Below are 19,132 nucleotides of genomic sequence, written 5' to 3'. Positions count from 1 at the left end.
TTGCGGTGCAAAAGCTTACAGCACCTGGTATTCCCAGGCGGTCTCCCATCCAAGTACTAAGCAGGCCCGACCCTGCTTAGCTTCCGAGATCGGACGAGATCGGGCGTTCTCAGGGTAGTATGGCCGTAAGCGAGAATTCCCTCCAAAATTTTGTGGCAAATACTTCAATCCAAAAATACGTAACAAGAATCTGAAACTATAACCACAGTCACAAATGTGTCACAACAATCTACAATGCATGATTGAAGTCACAGATATATGACAAATATCAGCAAATGTGTACAATGATTTGTTGGCACATACACATGGTTAAATGCGGACAAAAATCCGTAGATGGGCGACCTGTAAAAACGGGACCTTTTGATTGGCTGTGTTCTTACAGGTGACGTTTGCTACAGTCCTGCCGCGGACGACTCGCAAATGCGTGTGCTGATTTGCAAATGCGTGTCAGGAGACGTGTGTGGCTCCGTAGCTACACATTCGGACCACATGGGGGCACTAATATTATACCAGCCCCGTACCACCAATATATACACCAATAACTTGGGGGGGCGTTCACTGCTATCCACCCATGGTCATGTACCATTTATTTGACATTATTTAAATTAAATTGGAATAAATGGAAGAATAAAGTGGAACTAATAAAATAAGAACCAATGATATAACCAGTGAAGCTAAAAAAAATGAATGAAGCTTCTCCACACCTGCTAATTGCGACATTAACTATACTTCCCTTTATTGCATTCAGTAAACACCATTTTTTAAAATTGATTCATTAACTTTTTATTTAGTAAACACTCACTGCACCAACCCAACCGGACTGCATCGGGTCATATGTCTGCTACACCTGTAGACTCCGAGGGTACCCTTTTGGTCAATGTGTGGCTCCGGAGCCACAGTCAAGTCTCCAGACACGCATTTGCAAATTGCCACACGCATTTGCGAGTCGTCCACGGCGAGACTGTAGCAACACCCAAAGGCAGAGGACGCTGAATGTTGGCATTTTGTGCTCTCAGCCTGTCAGGCGAATATGTGGAAATTTATAAAAAAGCAGCTCGCATACTTGCTTACATTTGTCAAAGTTATTTTTATTTATTTATTTTTTGCGGTGCAAAAGCTTACAGCACCTGGTATTCCCAGGCGGTCTCCCATCCAAGTACTAACCAGGCCCGACCCTGCTTAGCTTCCGAGATCGGACGAGATCGGGCGTTCTCAGGGTAGTATGGCCGTAAGCGAGAATTCCCTCCAAAATTTTGCATTTTATACATGTGGTCTTTATTGTGGCAAATACTTCAATCCAAAAATACGTAACAAGAATCTGAAACTATAACCACAGTCACATATGTGTCACAACAATCTACAATGCATGATTGAAGTCACAGATATATGACAAATATCAGCAAATGTGTACAATGATTTGTTGGCACATACACATGGTTAAATGCGGACAAAAATCCGTAGATGGGCGACCTGTAAAAACGGGACCTTTTGATTGGCTGTGTTCTTACAGGTGACGTTTGCTACAGTCCTGCCGCGGACGACTCGCAAATGCGTGTGCTGATTTGCAAATGCGTGTCAGGAGACGTGTGTGGCTCCGTAGCTACACATTCGGACCACATGGGGGCACTAATATTATACCAGCCCCGTACCACCAATATATACACCAATAACTTGGGGGGGCGTTCACTGCTATCCACCCATGGTCATGTACCATTTATTTGACATTATTTAAATTAAATTGGAATAAATGGAAGAATAAAGTGGAACTAATAAAATAAGAACCAATGATATAACCAGTGAAGCTAAAAAAAATGAATGAAGCTTCTCCACACCTGCTAATTGCGACATTAACTATACTTCCCTTTATTGCATTCAGTAAACACCATTTTTTAAAATTGATTCATTAACTTTTTATTTAGTAAACACTCACTGCACCAACCCAACCGGACTGCATCGGGTCATATGTCTGCTACACCTGTAGACTCCGAGGGTACCCTTTTGGTCAATGTGTGGCTCCGGAGCCACAGTCAAGTCTCCAGACACGCATTTGCAAATTGCCACACGCATTTGCGAGTCGTCCACGGCGAGACTGTAGCAACACCCAAAGGCAGAGGACGCTGAATGTTGGCATTTTGTGCTCTCAGCCTGTCAGGCGAATATGTGGAAATTTATAAAAAAGCAGCTCGCATACTTGCTTACATTTGTCAAAGTTATTTTTATTTATTTATTTTTTGCGGTGCAAAAGCTTACAGCACCTGGTATTCCCAGGCGGTCTCCCATCCAAGTACTAACCAGGCCCGACCCTGCTTAGCTTCCGAGATCGGACGAGATCGGGCGTTCTCAGGGTAGTATGGCCGTAAGCGAGAATTCCCTCCAAAATTTTGCATTTTATACATGTGGTCTTTATTGTGGCAAATACTTCAATCCAAAAATACGTAACAAGAATCTGAAACTATAACCACAGTCACAAATGTGTCACAACAATCTACAATGCATGATTGAAGTCACAGATATATGACAAATATCAGCAAATGTGTACAATGATTTGTTGGCACATACACATGGTTAAATGCGGACAAAAATCCGTAGATGGGCGACCTGTAAAAACGGGACCTTTTGATTGGCTGTGTTCTTACAGGTGACGTTTGCTACAGTCCTGCCGCGGACGACTCGCAAATGCGTGTGCTGATTTGCAAATGCGTGTCAGGAGACGTGTGTGGCTCCGTAGCTACACATTCGGACCACATGGGGGCACTAATATTATACCAGCCCCGTACCACCAATATATACACCAATAACTTGGGGGGGCGTTCACTGCTATCCACCCATGGTCATGTACCATTTATTTGACATTATTTAAATTAAATTGGAATAAATGGAAGAATAAAGTGGAACTAATAAAATAAGAACCAATGATATAACCAGTGAAGCTAAAAAAAATGAATGAAGCTTCTCCACACCTGCTAATTGCGACATTAACTATACTTCCCTTTATTGCATTCAGTAAACACCATTTTTTAAAATTGATTCATTAACTTTTTATTTAGTAAACACTCACTGCACCAACCCAACCGGACTGCATCGGGTCATATGTCTGCTACACCTGTAGACTCCGAGGGTACCCTTTTGGTCAATGTGTGGCTCCGGAGCCACAGTCAAGTCTCCAGACACGCATTTGCAAATTGCCACACGCATTTGCGAGTCGTCCACGGCGAGACTGTAGCAACACCCAAAGGCAGAGGACGCTGAATGTTGGCATTTTGTGCTCTCAGCCTGTCAGGCGAATATGTGGAAATTTATAAAAAAGCAGCTCGCATACTTGCTTACATTTGTCAAAGTTATTTTTATTTATTTATTTTTTGCGGTGCAAAAGCTTACAGCGCCTGGTATTCCCAGGCGGTCTCCCATCCAAGTACTAACCAGGCCCGACCCTGCTTAGCTTCCGAGATCGGACGAGATCGGGCGTTCTCAGGGTAGTATGGCCGTAAGCGAGAATTCCCTCCAAAATTTTGCATTTTATACATGTGGTCTTTATTGTGGCAAATACTTCAATCCAAAAATACGTAACTAGAATCTGAAACTATAACCACAGTCACAAATGTGTCACAACAATCTACAATGCATGATTGAAGTCACAGATATATGACAAATATCAGCAAATGTGTACAATGATTTGTTGGCACATACACATGGTTAAATGCGGACAAAAATCCGTAGATGGGCGACCTGTAAAAACGGGACCTTTTGATTGGCTGTGTTCTTACAGGTGACGTTTGCTACAGTCCTGCCGCGGACGACTCGCAAATGCGTGTGCTGATTTGCAAATGCGTGTCAGGAGACGTGTGTGGCTCCGTAGCTACACATTCGGACCACATGGGGGCACTAATATTATACCAGCCCCGTACCACCAATATATACACCAATAACTTGGGGGGGCGTTCACTGCTATCCACCCATGGTCATGTACCATTTATTTGACATTATTTAAATTAAATTGGAATAAATGGAAGAATAAAGTGGAACTAATAAAATAAGAACCAATGATATAACCAGTGAAGCTAAAAAAAATGAATGAAGCTTCTCCACACCTGCTAATTGCGACATTAACTATACTTCCCTTTATTGCATTCAGTAAACACCATTTTTTAAAATTGATTCATTAACTTTTTATTTAGTAAACACTCACTGCACCAACCCAACCGGACTGCATCGGGTCATATGTCTGCTACACCTGTAGACTCCGAGGGTACCATTTTGGTCAATGTGTGGCTCCGGAGCCACAGTCAAGTCTCCAGACACGCATTTGCAAATTGCCACACGCATTTGCGAGTCGTCCACGGCGAGACTGTAGCAACACCCAAAGGCAGAGGACGCTGAATGTTGGCATTTTGTGCTCTCAGCCTGTCAGGCGAATATGTGGAAATTTATAAAAAAGCAGCTCGCATACTTGCTTACATTTGTCAAAGTTATTTTTATTTATTTATTTTTTGCGGTGCAAAAGCTTACAGCACCTGGTATTCCCAGGCGGTCTCCCATCCAAGTACTAACCAGGCCCGACCCTGCTTAGCTTCCGAGATCGGACGAGATCGGGCGTTCTCAGGGTAGTATGGCCGTAAGCGAGAATTCCCTCCAAAATTTTGCATTTTATACATGTGGTCTTTATTGTGGCAAATCTATCCAAAAATACGTAACAAGAATCTGAAACTATAACCACAGTCACATATGTGTCACAACAATCTACAATGCATGATTGAAGTCACAGATATATGACAAATATCAGCAAATGTGTACAATGATTTGTTGGCACATAAACATTGTTAAATGCGGACAAAAATCCGTAGATGGGCGACCTGTAAAAACGGGACCTTTTGATTGGCTGTGTTCTTACAGGTGACGTTTGCTACAGTCCTGCGGCGGACGACTCGCAAATGCGTGTGCTGATTTGCAAATGCGTGTCAGGAGACGTGTGTGGCTCCGTAGCTACACATTCGGACCACATGGGGGCACTAATATTATACCAGCCCCGTACCACCAATATATACACCAATAACTTGGGGGGGCGTTCACTGCTATCCACCCATGGTCATGTACCATTTATTTGACATTATTTAAATTAAATTGGAATAAATGGAAGAATAAAGTGGAACTAATAAAATAAGAACCAATGATATAACCAGTGAAGCTAAAAAAATGAATGAAGCTTCTCCACACCTGCTAATTGCGACATTAACTATACTTCCCTTTATTGCATTCAGTAAACACCATTTTTTAAAATTGATTCATTAACTTTTTATTTAGTAAACACTCACTGCACCAACCCAACCGGACTGCATCGGGTCATATGTCTGCTACACCTGTAGACTCCGAGGGTACCATTTTGGTCAATGTGTGGCTCCGGAGCCACAGTCAAGTCTCCAGACACGCATTTGCAAATTCCCACACGCATTTGCGAGTCGTCCACGGCGAGACTGTAGCAACACCCAAAGGCAGAGGACGCTGAATGTTGGCATTTTGTGCTCTCAGCCTGTCAGGCGAATATGTGGAAATTTATAAAAAAGCAGCTCGCATACTTGCTTACATTTGTCAAAGTTATTTTTATTTATTTATTTTTTGCGGTGCAAAAGCTTACAGCACCTGGTATTCCCAGGCGGTCTCCCATCCAAGTACTAACCAGGCCCGACCCTGCTTAGCTTCCGAGATCGGACGAGATCGGGCGTTCTCAGGGTAGTATGGCCGTAAGCGAGAATTCCCTCCAAAATTTTGCATTTTATACATGTGGTCTTTATTGTGGCAAATACTTCAATCCAAAAATACGTAACTAGAATCTGAAACTATAACCACAGTCACAAATGTGTCACAACAATCTACAATGCATGATTGAAGTCACAGATATATGACAAATATCAGCAAATGTGTACAATGATTTGTTGGCACATACACATGGTTAAATGCGGACAAAAATCCGTAGATGGGCGACCTGTAAAAACGGGACCTTTTGATTGGCTGTGTTCTTACAGGTGACGTTTGCTACAGTCCTGCCGCGGACGACTCGCAAATGCGTGTGCTGATTTGCAAATGCGTGTCAGGAGACGTGTGTGGCTCCGTAGCTACACATTCGGACCACATGGGGGCACTAATATTATACCAGCCCCGTACCACCAATATATACACCAATAACTTGGGGGGGCGTTCACTGCTATCCACCCATGGTCATGTACCATTTATTTGACATTATTTAAATTAAATTGGAATAAATGGAAGAATAAAGTGGAACTAATAAAATAAGAACCAATGATATAACCAGTGAAGCTAAAAAAAATGAATGAAGCTTCTCCACACCTGCTAATTGCCACATTAACTATACTTCCCTTTATTGCATTCAGTAAACACCATTTTTTAAAATTGATTCATTAACTTTTTATTTAGTAAACACTCACTGCACCAACCCAACCGGACTGCATCGGGTCATATGTCTGCTACACCTGTAGACTCCGAGGGTACCCTTTTGGTCAATGTGTGGCTCCGGAGCCACAGTCAAGTCTCCAGACACGCATTTGCAAATTGCCACACGCATTTGCGAGTCGTCCACGGCGAGACTGTAGCAACACCCAAAGGCAGAGGACGCTGAATGTTGGCATTTTGTGCTCTCAGCCTGTCAGGCGAATATGTGGAAATTTATAAAAAAGCAGCTCGCATACTTGCTTACATTTGTCAAAGTTATTTTTATTTATTTATTTTTTGCGGTGCAAAAGCTTACAGCACCTGGTATTCCCAGGCGGTCTCCCATCCAAGTACTAACCAGGCCCGACCCTGCTTAGCTTCCGAGATCGGACGAGATCGGGCGTTCTCAGGGTAGTATGGCCGTAAGCGAGAATTCCCTCCAAAATTTTGTGGCAAATACTTCAATCCAAAAATACGTAACAAGAATCTGAAACTATAACCACAGTCACAAATGTGTCACAACAATCTACAATGCATGATTGAAGTCACAGATATATGACAAATATCAGCAAATGTGTACAATGATTTGTTGGCACATACACATGGTTAAATGCGGACAAAAATCCGTAGATGGGCGACCTGTAAAAACGGGACCTTTTGATTGGCTGTGTTCTTACAGGTGACGTTTGCTACAGTCCTGCCGCGGACGACTCGCAAATGCGTGTGCTGATTTGCAAATGCGTGTCAGGAGACGTGTGTGGCTCCGTAGCTACACATTCGGACCACATGGGGGCACTAATATTATACCAGCCCCGTACCACCAATATATACACCAATAACTTGGGGGGGCGTTCACTGCTATCCACCCATGGTCATGTACCATTTATTTGACATTATTTAAATTAAATTGGAATAAATGGAAGAATAAAGTGGAACTAATAAAATAAGAACCAATGATATAACCAGTGAAGCTAAAAAAAATGAATGAAGCTTCTCCACACCTGCTAATTGCGACATTAACTATACTTCCCTTTATTGCATTCAGTAAACACCATTTTTTAAAATTGATTCATTAACTTTTTATTTAGTAAACACTCACTGCACCAACCCAACCGGACTGCATCGGGTCATATGTCTGCTACACCTGTAGACTCCGAGGGTACCCTTTTGGTCAATGTGTGGCTCCGGAGCCACAGTCAAGTCTCCAGACACGCATTTGCAAATTGCCACACGCATTTGCGAGTCGTCCACGGCGAGACTGTAGCAACACCCAAAGGCAGAGGACGCTGAATGTTGGCATTTTGTGCTCTCAGCCTGTCAGGCGAATATGTGGAAATTTATAAAAAAGCAGCTCGCATACTTGCTTACATTTGTCAAAGTTATTTTTATTTATTTATTTTTTGCGGTGCAAAAGCTTACAGCACCTGGTATTCCCAGGCGGTCTCCCATCCAAGTACTAACCAGGCCCGACCCTGCTTAGCTTCCGAGATCGGACGAGATCGGGCGTTCTCAGGGTAGTATGGCCGTAAGCGAGAATTCCCTCCAAAATTTTGCATTTTATACATGTGGTCTTTATTGTGGCAAATACTTCAATCCAAAAATACGTAACAAGAATCTGAAACTATAACCACAGTCACATATGTGTCACAACAATCTACAATGCATGATTGAAGTCACAGATATATGACAAATATCAGCAAATGTGTACAATGATTTGTTGGCACATACACATGGTTAAATGCGGACAAAAATCCGTAGATGGGCGACCTGTAAAAACGGGACCTTTTGATTGGCTGTGTTCTTACAGGTGACGTTTGCTACAGTCCTGCCGCGGACGACTCGCAAATGCGTGTGCTGATTTGCAAATGCGTGTCAGGAGACGTGTGTGGCTCCGTAGCTACACATTCGGACCACATGGGGGCACTAATATTATACCAGCCCCGTACCACCAATATATACACCAATAACTTGGGGGGGCGTTCACTGCTATCCACCCATGGTCATGTACCATTTATTTGACATTATTTAAATTAAATTGGAATAAATGGAAGAATAAAGTGGAACTAATAAAATAAGAACCAATGATATAACCAGTGAAGCTAAAAAAAATGAATGAAGCTTCTCCACACCTGCTAATTGCGACATTAACTATACTTCCCTTTATTGCATTCAGTAAACACCATTTTTTAAAATTGATTCATTAACTTTTTATTTAGTAAACACTCACTGCACCAACCCAACCGGACTGCATCGGGTCATATGTCTGCTACACCTGTAGACTCCGAGGGTACCCTTTTGGTCAATGTGTGGCTCCGGAGCCACAGTCAAGTCTCCAGACACGCATTTGCAAATTGCCACACGCATTTGCGAGTCGTCCACGGCGAGACTGTAGCAACACCCAAAGGCAGAGGACGCTGAATGTTGGCATTTTGTGCTCTCAGCCTGTCAGGCGAATATGTGGAAATTTATAAAAAAGCAGCTCGCATACTTGCTTACATTTGTCAAAGTTATTTTTATTTATTTATTTTTTGCGGTGCAAAAGCTTACAGCACCTGGTATTCCCAGGCGGTCTCCCATCCAAGTACTAACCAGGCCCGACCCTGCTTAGCTTCCGAGATCGGACGAGATCGGGCGTTCTCAGGGTAGTATGGCCGTAAGCGAGAATTCCCTCCAAAATTTTGCATTTTATACATGTGGTCTTTATTGTGGCAAATACTTCAATCCAAAAATACGTAACAAGAATCTGAAACTATAACCACAGTCACAAATGTGTCACAACAATCTACAATGCATGATTGAAGTCACAGATATATGACAAATATCAGCAAATGTGTACAATGATTTGTTGGCACATACACATGGTTAAATGCGGACAAAAATCCGTAGATGGGCGACCTGTAAAAACGGGACCTTTTGATTGGCTGTGTTCTTACAGGTGACGTTTGCTACAGTCCTGCCGCGGACGACTCGCAAATGCGTGTGCTGATTTGCAAATGCGTGTCAGGAGACGTGTGTGGCTCCGTAGCTACACATTCGGACCACATGGGGGCACTAATATTATACCAGCCCCGTACCACCAATATATACACCAATAACTTGGGGGGGCGTTCACTGCTATCCACCCATGGTCATGTACCATTTATTTGACATTATTTAAATTAAATTGGAATAAATGGAAGAATAAAGTGGAACTAATAAAATAAGAACCAATGATATAACCAGTGAAGCTAAAAAAAATGAATGAAGCTTCTCCACACCTGCTAATTGCGACATTAACTATACTTCCCTTTATTGCATTCAGTAAACACCATTTTTTAAAATTGATTCATTAACTTTTTATTTAGTAAACACTCACTGCACCAACCCAACCGGACTGCATCGGGTCATATGTCTGCTACACCTGTAGACTCCGAGGGTACCCTTTTGGTCAATGTGTGGCTCCGGAGCCACAGTCAAGTCTCCAGACACGCATTTGCAAATTGCCACACGCATTTGCGAGTCGTCCACGGCGAGACTGTAGCAACACCCAAAGGCAGAGGACGCTGAATGTTGGCATTTTGTGCTCTCAGCCTGTCAGGCGAATATGTGGAAATTTATAAAAAAGCAGCTCGCATACTTGCTTACATTTGTCAAAGTTATTTTTATTTATTTATTTTTTGCGGTGCAAAAGCTTACAGCGCCTGGTATTCCCAGGCGGTCTCCCATCCAAGTACTAACCAGGCCCGACCCTGCTTAGCTTCCGAGATCGGACGAGATCGGGCGTTCTCAGGGTAGTATGGCCGTAAGCGAGAATTCCCTCCAAAATTTTGCATTTTATACATGTGGTCTTTATTGTGGCAAATACTTCAATCCAAAAATACGTAACTAGAATCTGAAACTATAACCACAGTCACAAATGTGTCACAACAATCTACAATGCATGATTGAAGTCACAGATATATGACAAATATCAGCAAATGTGTACAATGATTTGTTGGCACATACACATGGTTAAATGCGGACAAAAATCCGTAGATGGGCGACCTGTAAAAACGGGACCTTTTGATTGGCTGTGTTCTTACAGGTGACGTTTGCTACAGTCCTGCCGCGGACGACTCGCAAATGCGTGTGCTGATTTGCAAATGCGTGTCAGGAGACGTGTGTGGCTCCGTAGCTACACATTCGGACCACATGGGGGCACTAATATTATACCAGCCCCGTACCACCAATATATACACCAATAACTTGGGGGGGCGTTCACTGCTATCCACCCATGGTCATGTACCATTTATTTGACATTATTTAAATTAAATTGGAATAAATGGAAGAATAAAGTGGAACTAATAAAATAAGAACCAATGATATAACCAGTGAAGCTAAAAAAAATGAATGAAGCTTCTCCACACCTGCTAATTGCCACATTAACTATACTTCCCTTTATTGCATTCAGTAAACACCATTTTTTAAAATTGATTCATTAACTTTTTATTTAGTAAACACTCACTGCACCAACCCAACCGGACTGCATCGGGTCATATGTCTGCTACACCTGTAGACTCCGAGGGTACCCTTTTGGTCAATGTGTGGCTCCGGAGCCACAGTCAAGTCTCCAGACACGCATTTGCAAATTGCCACACGCATTTGCGAGTCGTCCACGGCGAGACTGTAGCAACACCCAAAGGCAGAGGACGCTGAATGTTGGCATTTTGTGCTCTCAGCCTGTCAGGCGAATATGTGGAAATTTATAAAAAAGCAGCTCGCATACTTGCTTACATTTGTCAAAGTTATTTTTATTTATTTATTTTTTGCGGTGCAAAAGCTTACAGCACCTGGTATTCCCAGGCGGTCTCCCATCCAAGTACTAACCAGGCCCGACCCTGCTTAGCTTCCGAGATCGGACGAGATCGGGCGTTCTCAGGGTAGTATGGCCGTAAGCGAGAATTCCCTCCAAAATTTTGCATTTTATACATGTGGTCTTTATTGTGGCAAATACTTCAATCCAAAAATACGTAACTAGAATCTGAAACTATAACCACAGTCACAAATGTGTCACAACAATCTACAATGCATGATTGAAGTCACAGATATATGACAAATATCAGCAAATGTGTACAATGATTTGTTGGCACATACACATGGTTAAATGCGGACAAAAATCCGTAGATGGGCGACCTGTAAAAACGGGACCTTTTGATTGGCTGTGTTCTTACAGGTGACGTTTGCTACAGTCCTGCCGCGGACGACTCGCAAATGCGTGTGCTGATTTGCAAATGCGTGTCAGGAGACGTGTGTGGCTCCGTAGCTACACATTCGGACCACATGGGGGCACTAATATTATACCAGCCCCGTACCACCAATATATACACCAATAACTTGGGGGGGCGTTCACTGCTATCCACCCATGGTCATGTACCATTTATTTGACATTATTTAAATTAAATTGGAATAAATGGAAGAATAAAGTGGAACTAATAAAATAAGAACCAATGATATAACCAGTGAAGCTAAAAAAAATGAATGAAGCTTCTCCACACCTGCTAATTGCGACATTAACTATACTTCCCTTTATTGCATTCAGTAAACACCATTTTTTAAAATTGATTCATTAACTTTTTATTTAGTAAACACTCACTGCACCAACCCAACCGGACTGCATCGGGTCATATGTCTGCTACACCTGTAGACTCCGAGGGTACCCTTTTGGTCAATGTGTGGCTCCGGAGCCACAGTCAAGTCTCCAGACACGCATTTGCAAATTGCCACACGCATTTGCGAGTCGTCCACGGCGAGACTGTAGCAACACCCAAAGGCAGAGGACGCTGAATGTTGGCATTTTGTGCTCTCAGCCTGTCAGGCGAATATGTGGAAATTTATAAAAAAGCAGCTCGCATACTTGCTTACATTTGTCAAAGTTATTTTTATTTATTTATTTTTTGCGGTGCAAAAGCTTACAGCACCTGGTATTCCCAGGCGGTCTCCCATCCAAGTACTAACCAGGCCCGACCCTGCTTAGCTTCCGAGATCGGACGAGATCGGGCGTTCTCAGGGTAGTATGGCCGTAAGCGAGAATTCCCTCCAAAATTTTGCATTTTATACATGTGGTCTTTATTGTGGCAAATACTTCAATCCAAAAATACGTAACTAGAATCTGAAACTATAACCACAGTCACAAATGTGTCACAACAATCTACAATGCATGATTGAAGTCACAGATATATGACAAATATCAGCAAATGTGTACAATGATTTGTTGGCACATACACATGGTTAAATGCGGACAAAAATCCGTAGATGGGCGACCTGTAAAAACGGGACCTTTTGATTGGCTGTGTTCTTACAGGTGACGTTTGCTACAGTCCTGCCGCGGACGACTCGCAAATGCGTGTGCTGATTTGCAAATGCGTGTCAGGAGACGTGTGTGGCTCCGTAGCTACACATTCGGACCACATGGGGGCACTAATATTATACCAGCCCCGTACCACCAATATATACACCAATAACTTGGGGGGGCGTTCACTGCTATCCACCCATGGTCATGTACCATTTATTTGACATTATTTAAATTAAATTGGAATAAATGGAAGAATAAAGTGGAACTAATAAAATAAGAACCAATGATATAACCAGTGAAGCTAAAAAAAATGAATGAAGCTTCTCCACACCTGCTAATTGCGACATTAACTATACTTCCCTTTATTGCATTCAGTAAACACCATTTTTTAAAATTGATTCATTAACTTTTTATTTAGTAAACACTCACTGCACCAACCCAACCGGACTGCATCGGGTCATATGTCTGCTACACCTGTAGACTCCGAGGGTACCCTTTTGGTCAATGTGTGGCTCCGGAGCCACAGTCAAGTCTCCAGACACGCATTTGCAAATTGCCACACGCATTTGCGAGTCGTCCACGGCGAGACTGTAGCAACACCCAAAGGCAGAGGACGCTGAATGTTGGCATTTTGTGCTCTCAGCCTGTCAGGCGAATATGTGGAAATTTATAAAAAAGCAGCTCGCATACTTGCTTACATTTGTCAAAGTTATTTTTATTTATTTATTTTTTGCGGTGCAAAAGCTTACAGCACCTGGTATTCCCAGGCGGTCTCCCATCCAAGTACTAACCAGGCCCGACCCTGCTTAGCTTCCGAGATCGGACGAGATCGGGCGTTCTCAGGGTAGTATGGCCGTAAGCGAGAATTCCCTCCAAAATTTTGCATTTTATACATGTGGTCTTTATTGTGGCAAATACTTCAATCCAAAAATACGTAACTAGAATCTGAAACTATAACCACAGTCACAAATGTGTCACAACAATCTACAATGCATGATTGAAGTCACAGATATATGACAAATATCAGCAAATGTGTACAATGATTTGTTGGCACATACACATGGTTAAATGCGGACAAAAATCCGTAGATGGGCGACCTGTAAAAACGGGACCTTTTGATTGGCTGTGTTCTTACAGGTGACGTTTGCTACAGTCCTGCCGCGGACGACTCGCAAATGCGTGTGCTGATTTGCAAATGCGTGTCAGGAGACGTGTGTGGCTCCGTAGCTACACATTCGGACCACATGGGGGCACTAATATTATACCAGCCCCGTACCACCAATATATACACCAATAACTTGGGGGGGCGTTCACTGCTATCCACCCATGGTCATGTACCATTTATTTGACATTATTTAAATTAAATTGGAATAAATGGAAGAATAAAGTGGAACTAATAAAATAAGAACCAATGATATAACCAGTGAAGCTAAAAAAAATGAATGAAGCTTCTCCACACCTGCTAATTGCGACATTAACTATACTTCCCTTTATTGCATTCAGTAAACACCATTTTTTAAAATTGATTCATTAACTTTTTATTTAGTAAACACTCACTGCACCAACCCAACCGGACTGCATCGGGTCATATGTCTGCTACACCTGTAGACTCCGAGGGTACCCTTTTGGTCAATGTGTGGCTCCGGAGCCACAGTCAAGTCTCCAGACACGCATTTGCAAATTGCCACACGCATTTGCGAGTCGTCCACGGCGAGACTGTAGCAACACCCAAAGGCAGAGGACGCTGAATGTTGGCATTTTGTGCTCTCAGCCTGTCAGGCGAATATGTGGAAATTTATAAAAAAGCAGCTCGCATACTTGCTTACATTTGTCAAAGTTATTTTTATTTATTTATTTTTTGCGGTGCAAAAGCTTACAGCGCCTGGTATTCCCAGGCGGTCTCCCATCCAAGTACTAACCAGGCCCGACCCTGCTTAGCTTCCGAGATCGGACGAGATCGGGCGTTCTCAGGGTAGTATGGCCGTAAGCGAGAATTCCCTCCAAAATTTTGCATTTTATACATGTGGTCTTTATTGTGGCAAATACTTCAATCCAAAAATACGTAACTAGAATCTGAAACTATAACCACAGTCACAAATGTGTCACAACAATCTACAATGCATGATTGAAGTCACAGATATATGACAAATATCAGCAAATGTGTACAATGATTTGTTGGCACATACACATGGTTAAATGCGGACAAAAATCCGTAGATGGGCGACCTGTAAAAACGGGACCTTTTGATTGGCTGTGTTCTTACAGGTGACGTTTGCTACAGTCCTGCCGCGGACGACTCGCAAATGCGTGTGCTGATTTGCAAATGCGTGTCAGGAGACGTGTGTGGCTCCGTAGCTACACATTCGGACCACATGGGGGCACTAATATTATACCAGCCCCGTACCACCAATATATACACCAATAACTTGGGGGGGCGTTCACTGCTATCCACCCATGGTCATGTACCATTTATTTGACATTATTTAAATTAAATTGGAATAAATGGAAGAATAAAGTGGAACTAATAAAATAAGAACCAATGATATAACCAGTGAAGCTAAAAAAAATGAATGAAGCTTCTCCACACCTGCTAATTGCCACATTAACTATACTTCCCTTTATTGCATTCAGTAAACACCATTTTTTAAAATTGATTCATTAACTTTTTATTTAGTAAACACTCACTGCACCAACCCAACCGGACTGCATCGGGTCATATGTCTGCTACACCTGTAGACTCCGAGGGTACCCTTTTGGTCAATGTGTGGCTCCGGAGCCACAGTCAAGTCTCCAGACACGCATTTGCAAATTGCCACACGCATTTGCGAGTCGTCCACGGCGAGACTGTAGCAACACCCAAAGGCAGAGGACGCTGAATGTTGGCATTTTGTGCTCTCAGCCTGTCAGGCGAATATGTGGAAATTTATAAAAAAGCAGCTCGCATACTTGCTTACATTTGTCAAAGTTATTTTTATTTATTTATTTTTTGCGGTGCAAAAGCTTACAGCACCTGGTATTCCCAGGCGGTCTCCCATCCAAGTACTAACCAGGCCCGACCCTGCTTAGCTTCCGAGATCGGACGAGATCGGGCGTTCTCAGGGTAGTATGGCCGTAAGCGAGAATTCCCTCCAAAATTTTGCATTTTATACATGTGGTCTTTATTGTGGCAAATACTTCAATCCAAAAATACGTAACAAGAATCTGAAACTATAACCACAGTCACAAATGTGTCACAACAATCTACAATGCATGATTGAAGTCACAGATATATGACAAATATCAGCAAATGTGTACAATGATTTGTTGGCACATACACATGGTTAAATGCGGACAAAAATCCGTAGATGGGCGACCTGTAAAAACGGGACCTTTTGATTGGCTGTGTTCTTACAGGTGACGTTTGCTACAGTCCTGCCGCGGACGACTCGCAAATGCGTGTGCTGATTTGCAAATGCGTGTCAGGAGACGTGTGTGGCTCCGTAGCTACACATTCGGACCACATGGGGGCACTAATATTATACCAGCCCCGTACCACCAATATATACACCAATAACTTGGGGGGGCGTTCACTGCTATCCACCCATGGTCATGTACCATTTATTTGACATTATTTAAATTAAATTGGAATAAATGGAAGAATAAAGTGGAACTAATAAAATAAGAACCAATGATATAACCAGTGAAGCTAAAAAAAATGAATGAAGCTTCTCCACACCTGCTAATTGCGACATTAACTATACTTCCCTTTATTGCATTCAGTAAACACCATTTTTTAAAATTGATTCATTAACTTTTTATTTAGTAAACACTCACTGCACCAACCCAACCGGACTGCATCGGGTCATATGTCTGCTACACCTGTAGACTCCGAGGGTACCCTTTTGGTCAATGTGTGGCTCCGGAGCCACAGTCAAGTCTCCAGACACGCATTTGCAAATTGCCACACGCATTTGCGAGTCGTCCACGGCGAGACTGTAGCAACACCCAAAGGCAGAGGACGCTGAATGTTGGCATTTTGTGCTCTCAGCCTGTCAGGCGAATATGTGGAAATTTATAAAAAAGCAGCTCGCATACTTGCTTACATTTGTCAAAGTTATTTTTATTTATTTATTTTTTGCGGTGCAAAAGCTTACAGCACCTGGTATTCCCAGGCGGTCTCCCATCCAAGTACTAACCAGGCCCGACCCTGCTTAGCTTCCGAGATCGGACGAGATCGGGCGTTCTCAGGGTAGTATGGCCGTAAGCGAGAATTCCCTCCAAAATTTTGCATTTTATACATGTGGTCTTTATTGTGGCAAATACTTCAATCCAAAAATACGTAACTAGAATCTGAAACTATAACCACAGTCACAAATGTGTCACAACAATCTACAATGCATGATTGAAGTCACAGATATATGACAAATATCAGCAAATGTGTACAATGATTTGTTGGCACATACACATGGTTAAATGCGGACAAAAATCCGTAGATGGGCGACCTGTAAAAACGGGACCTTTTGATTGGCTGTGTTCTTACAGGTGACGTTTGCTACAGTCCTGCCGCGGACGACTCGCAAATGCGTGTGCTGATTTGCAAATGCGTGTCAGGAGACGTGTGTGGCTCCGTAGCTACACATTCGGACCACATGGGGGCACTAATATTATACCAGCCCCGTACCACCAATATATACACCAATAACTTGGGGGGGCGTTCACTGCTATCCACCCATGGTCATGTACCATTTATTTGACATTATTTAAATTAAATTGGAATAAATGGAAGAATAAAGTGGAACTAATAAAATAAGAACCAATGATATAACCAGTGAAGCTAAAAAAAATGAATGAAGCTTCTCCACACCTGCTAATTGCGACATTAACTATACTTCCCTTTATTGCATTCAGTAAACACCATTTTTTAAAATTGATTCATTAACTTTTTATTTAGTAAACACTCACTGCACCAACCCAACCGGACTGCATCGGGTCATATGTCTGCTACACCTGTAGACTCCGAGGGTACCCTTTTGGTCAATGTGTGGCTCCGGAGCCACAGTCAAGTCTCCAGACACGCATTTGCAAATTGCCACACGCATTTGCGAGTCGTCCACGGCGAGACTGTAGCAACACCCAAAGGCAGAGGACGCTGAATGTTGGCATTTTGTGCTCTCAGCCTGTCAGGCGAATATGTGGAAATTTATAAAAAAGCAGCTCGCATACTTGCTTACATTTGTCAAAGTTATTTTTATTTATTTATTTTTTGCGGTGCAAAAGCTTACAGCACCTGGTATTCCCAGGCGGTCTCCCATCCAAGTACTAACCAGGCCCGACCCTGCTTAGCTTCCGAGATCGGACGAGATCGGGCGTTCTCAGGGTAGTATGGCCGTAAGCGAGAATTCCCTCCAAAATTTTGCATTTTATACATGTGGTCTTTATTGTGGCAAATACTTCAATCCAAAAATACGTAACTAGAATCTGAAACTATAACCACAGTCACAAATGTGTCACAACAATCTACAATGCATGATTGAAGTCACAGATATATGACAAATATCAGCAAATGTGTACAATGATTTGTTGGCACATACACATGGTTAAATGCGGACAAAAATCCGTAGATGGGCGACCTGTAAAAACGGGACCTTTTGATTGGCTGTGTTCTTACAGGTGACGTTTGCTACAGTCCTGCCGCGGACGACTCGCAAATGCGTGTGCTGATTTGCAAATGCGTGTCAGGAGACGTGTGTGGCTCCGTAGCTACACATTCGGACCACATGGGGGCACTAATATTATACCAGCCCCGTACCACCAATATATACACCAATAACTTGGGGGGGCGTTCACTGCTATCCACCCATGGTCATGTACCATTTATTTGACATTATTTAAATTAAATTGGAATAAATGGAAGAATAAAGTGGAACTAATAAAATAAGAACCAATGATATAACCAGTGAAGCTAAAAAAAATGAATGAAGCTTCTCCACACCTGCTAATTGCGACATTAACTATACTTCCCTTTATTGCATTCAGTAAACACCATTTTTTAAAATTGATTCATTAACTTTTTATTTAGTAAACACTCACTGCACCAACCCAACCGGACTGCATCGGGTCATATGTCTGCTACACCTGTAGACTCCGAGGGTACCCTTTTGGTCAATGTGTGGCTCCGGAGCCACAGTCAAGTCTCCAGACACGCATTTGCAAATTGCCACACGCATTTGCGAGTCGTCCACGGCGAGACTGTAGCAACACCCAAAGGCAGAGGACGCTGAATGTTGGCATTTTGTGCTCTCAGCCTGTCAGGCGAATATGTGGAAATTTATAAAAAAGCAGCTCGCATACTTGCTTACATTTGTCAAAGTTATTTTTATTTATTTATTTTTTGCGGTGCAA

The 19,132-nt window shown here is 42.6% G+C and overlaps 17 non-coding genes across 17 annotated transcripts; all 17 read right to left on the bottom strand.

Moving 5' to 3' along the window:
* Positions 1-12: 12 nt before the first annotated feature.
* Positions 13-131, bottom strand: LOC148336349 (5S ribosomal RNA). The gene has a single exon (XR_015843457.1). It is a non-coding gene; the product is annotated as a 5S ribosomal RNA (ribosomal RNA).
* Positions 132-1,115: 984 nt separating this feature from the next.
* LOC148336348 (5S ribosomal RNA) lies at positions 1,116-1,234 on the bottom strand. The gene has a single exon (XR_015843769.1). It is a non-coding gene; the product is annotated as a 5S ribosomal RNA (ribosomal RNA).
* Positions 1,235-2,243: 1,009 nt separating this feature from the next.
* LOC148336347 (5S ribosomal RNA) lies at positions 2,244-2,362 on the bottom strand. Its single transcript, XR_015843768.1, has one exon. It is a non-coding gene; the product is annotated as a 5S ribosomal RNA (ribosomal RNA).
* Positions 2,363-3,371: 1,009 nt separating this feature from the next.
* Positions 3,372-3,490, bottom strand: LOC148336346 (5S ribosomal RNA). Its single transcript, XR_015843428.1, has one exon. It is a non-coding gene; the product is annotated as a 5S ribosomal RNA (ribosomal RNA).
* Positions 3,491-4,499: 1,009 nt separating this feature from the next.
* LOC148336345 (5S ribosomal RNA) lies at positions 4,500-4,618 on the bottom strand. Its single transcript, XR_015843767.1, has one exon. It is a non-coding gene; the product is annotated as a 5S ribosomal RNA (ribosomal RNA).
* Positions 4,619-5,622: 1,004 nt separating this feature from the next.
* Positions 5,623-5,741, bottom strand: LOC148336344 (5S ribosomal RNA). The gene has a single exon (XR_015843765.1). It is a non-coding gene; the product is annotated as a 5S ribosomal RNA (ribosomal RNA).
* A 1,009-nt stretch (positions 5,742-6,750) lies between these two features.
* On the bottom strand, positions 6,751-6,869 carry LOC148336343 (5S ribosomal RNA). The gene has a single exon (XR_015843764.1). It is a non-coding gene; the product is annotated as a 5S ribosomal RNA (ribosomal RNA).
* Positions 6,870-7,853: 984 nt separating this feature from the next.
* LOC148336342 (5S ribosomal RNA) lies at positions 7,854-7,972 on the bottom strand. The gene has a single exon (XR_015843763.1). It is a non-coding gene; the product is annotated as a 5S ribosomal RNA (ribosomal RNA).
* Positions 7,973-8,981: 1,009 nt separating this feature from the next.
* On the bottom strand, positions 8,982-9,100 carry LOC148336341 (5S ribosomal RNA). The gene has a single exon (XR_015843762.1). It is a non-coding gene; the product is annotated as a 5S ribosomal RNA (ribosomal RNA).
* Positions 9,101-10,109: 1,009 nt separating this feature from the next.
* On the bottom strand, positions 10,110-10,228 carry LOC148336340 (5S ribosomal RNA). The gene has a single exon (XR_015843427.1). It is a non-coding gene; the product is annotated as a 5S ribosomal RNA (ribosomal RNA).
* Positions 10,229-11,237: 1,009 nt separating this feature from the next.
* Positions 11,238-11,356, bottom strand: LOC148336339 (5S ribosomal RNA). Its single transcript, XR_015843761.1, has one exon. It is a non-coding gene; the product is annotated as a 5S ribosomal RNA (ribosomal RNA).
* Positions 11,357-12,365: 1,009 nt separating this feature from the next.
* Positions 12,366-12,484, bottom strand: LOC148336338 (5S ribosomal RNA). Its single transcript, XR_015843760.1, has one exon. It is a non-coding gene; the product is annotated as a 5S ribosomal RNA (ribosomal RNA).
* A 1,009-nt stretch (positions 12,485-13,493) lies between these two features.
* Positions 13,494-13,612, bottom strand: LOC148336337 (5S ribosomal RNA). The gene has a single exon (XR_015843759.1). It is a non-coding gene; the product is annotated as a 5S ribosomal RNA (ribosomal RNA).
* Positions 13,613-14,621: 1,009 nt separating this feature from the next.
* LOC148336336 (5S ribosomal RNA) lies at positions 14,622-14,740 on the bottom strand. Its single transcript, XR_015843426.1, has one exon. It is a non-coding gene; the product is annotated as a 5S ribosomal RNA (ribosomal RNA).
* Positions 14,741-15,749: 1,009 nt separating this feature from the next.
* On the bottom strand, positions 15,750-15,868 carry LOC148336335 (5S ribosomal RNA). Its single transcript, XR_015843758.1, has one exon. It is a non-coding gene; the product is annotated as a 5S ribosomal RNA (ribosomal RNA).
* A 1,009-nt stretch (positions 15,869-16,877) lies between these two features.
* LOC148336334 (5S ribosomal RNA) lies at positions 16,878-16,996 on the bottom strand. The gene has a single exon (XR_015843757.1). It is a non-coding gene; the product is annotated as a 5S ribosomal RNA (ribosomal RNA).
* Positions 16,997-18,005: 1,009 nt separating this feature from the next.
* On the bottom strand, positions 18,006-18,124 carry LOC148336333 (5S ribosomal RNA). The gene has a single exon (XR_015843756.1). It is a non-coding gene; the product is annotated as a 5S ribosomal RNA (ribosomal RNA).
* Between the last annotated feature and the right edge of the window lie 1,008 nt (positions 18,125-19,132).

Source organism: Idiotropiscis lumnitzeri, chromosome 5 (genome assembly GCF_059441095.1).
Source record: "Idiotropiscis lumnitzeri isolate Australia: NSW breed Sydney's pygmy pipehorse chromosome 5, RoL_Ilum_1.0, whole genome shotgun sequence".
NCBI lineage: Eukaryota > Metazoa > Chordata > Actinopteri > Syngnathiformes > Syngnathidae > Idiotropiscis > Idiotropiscis lumnitzeri.
Note: the sequence above shows the minus strand (reverse complement) of the source record. Positions and strands in the feature narration are given on the sequence as shown.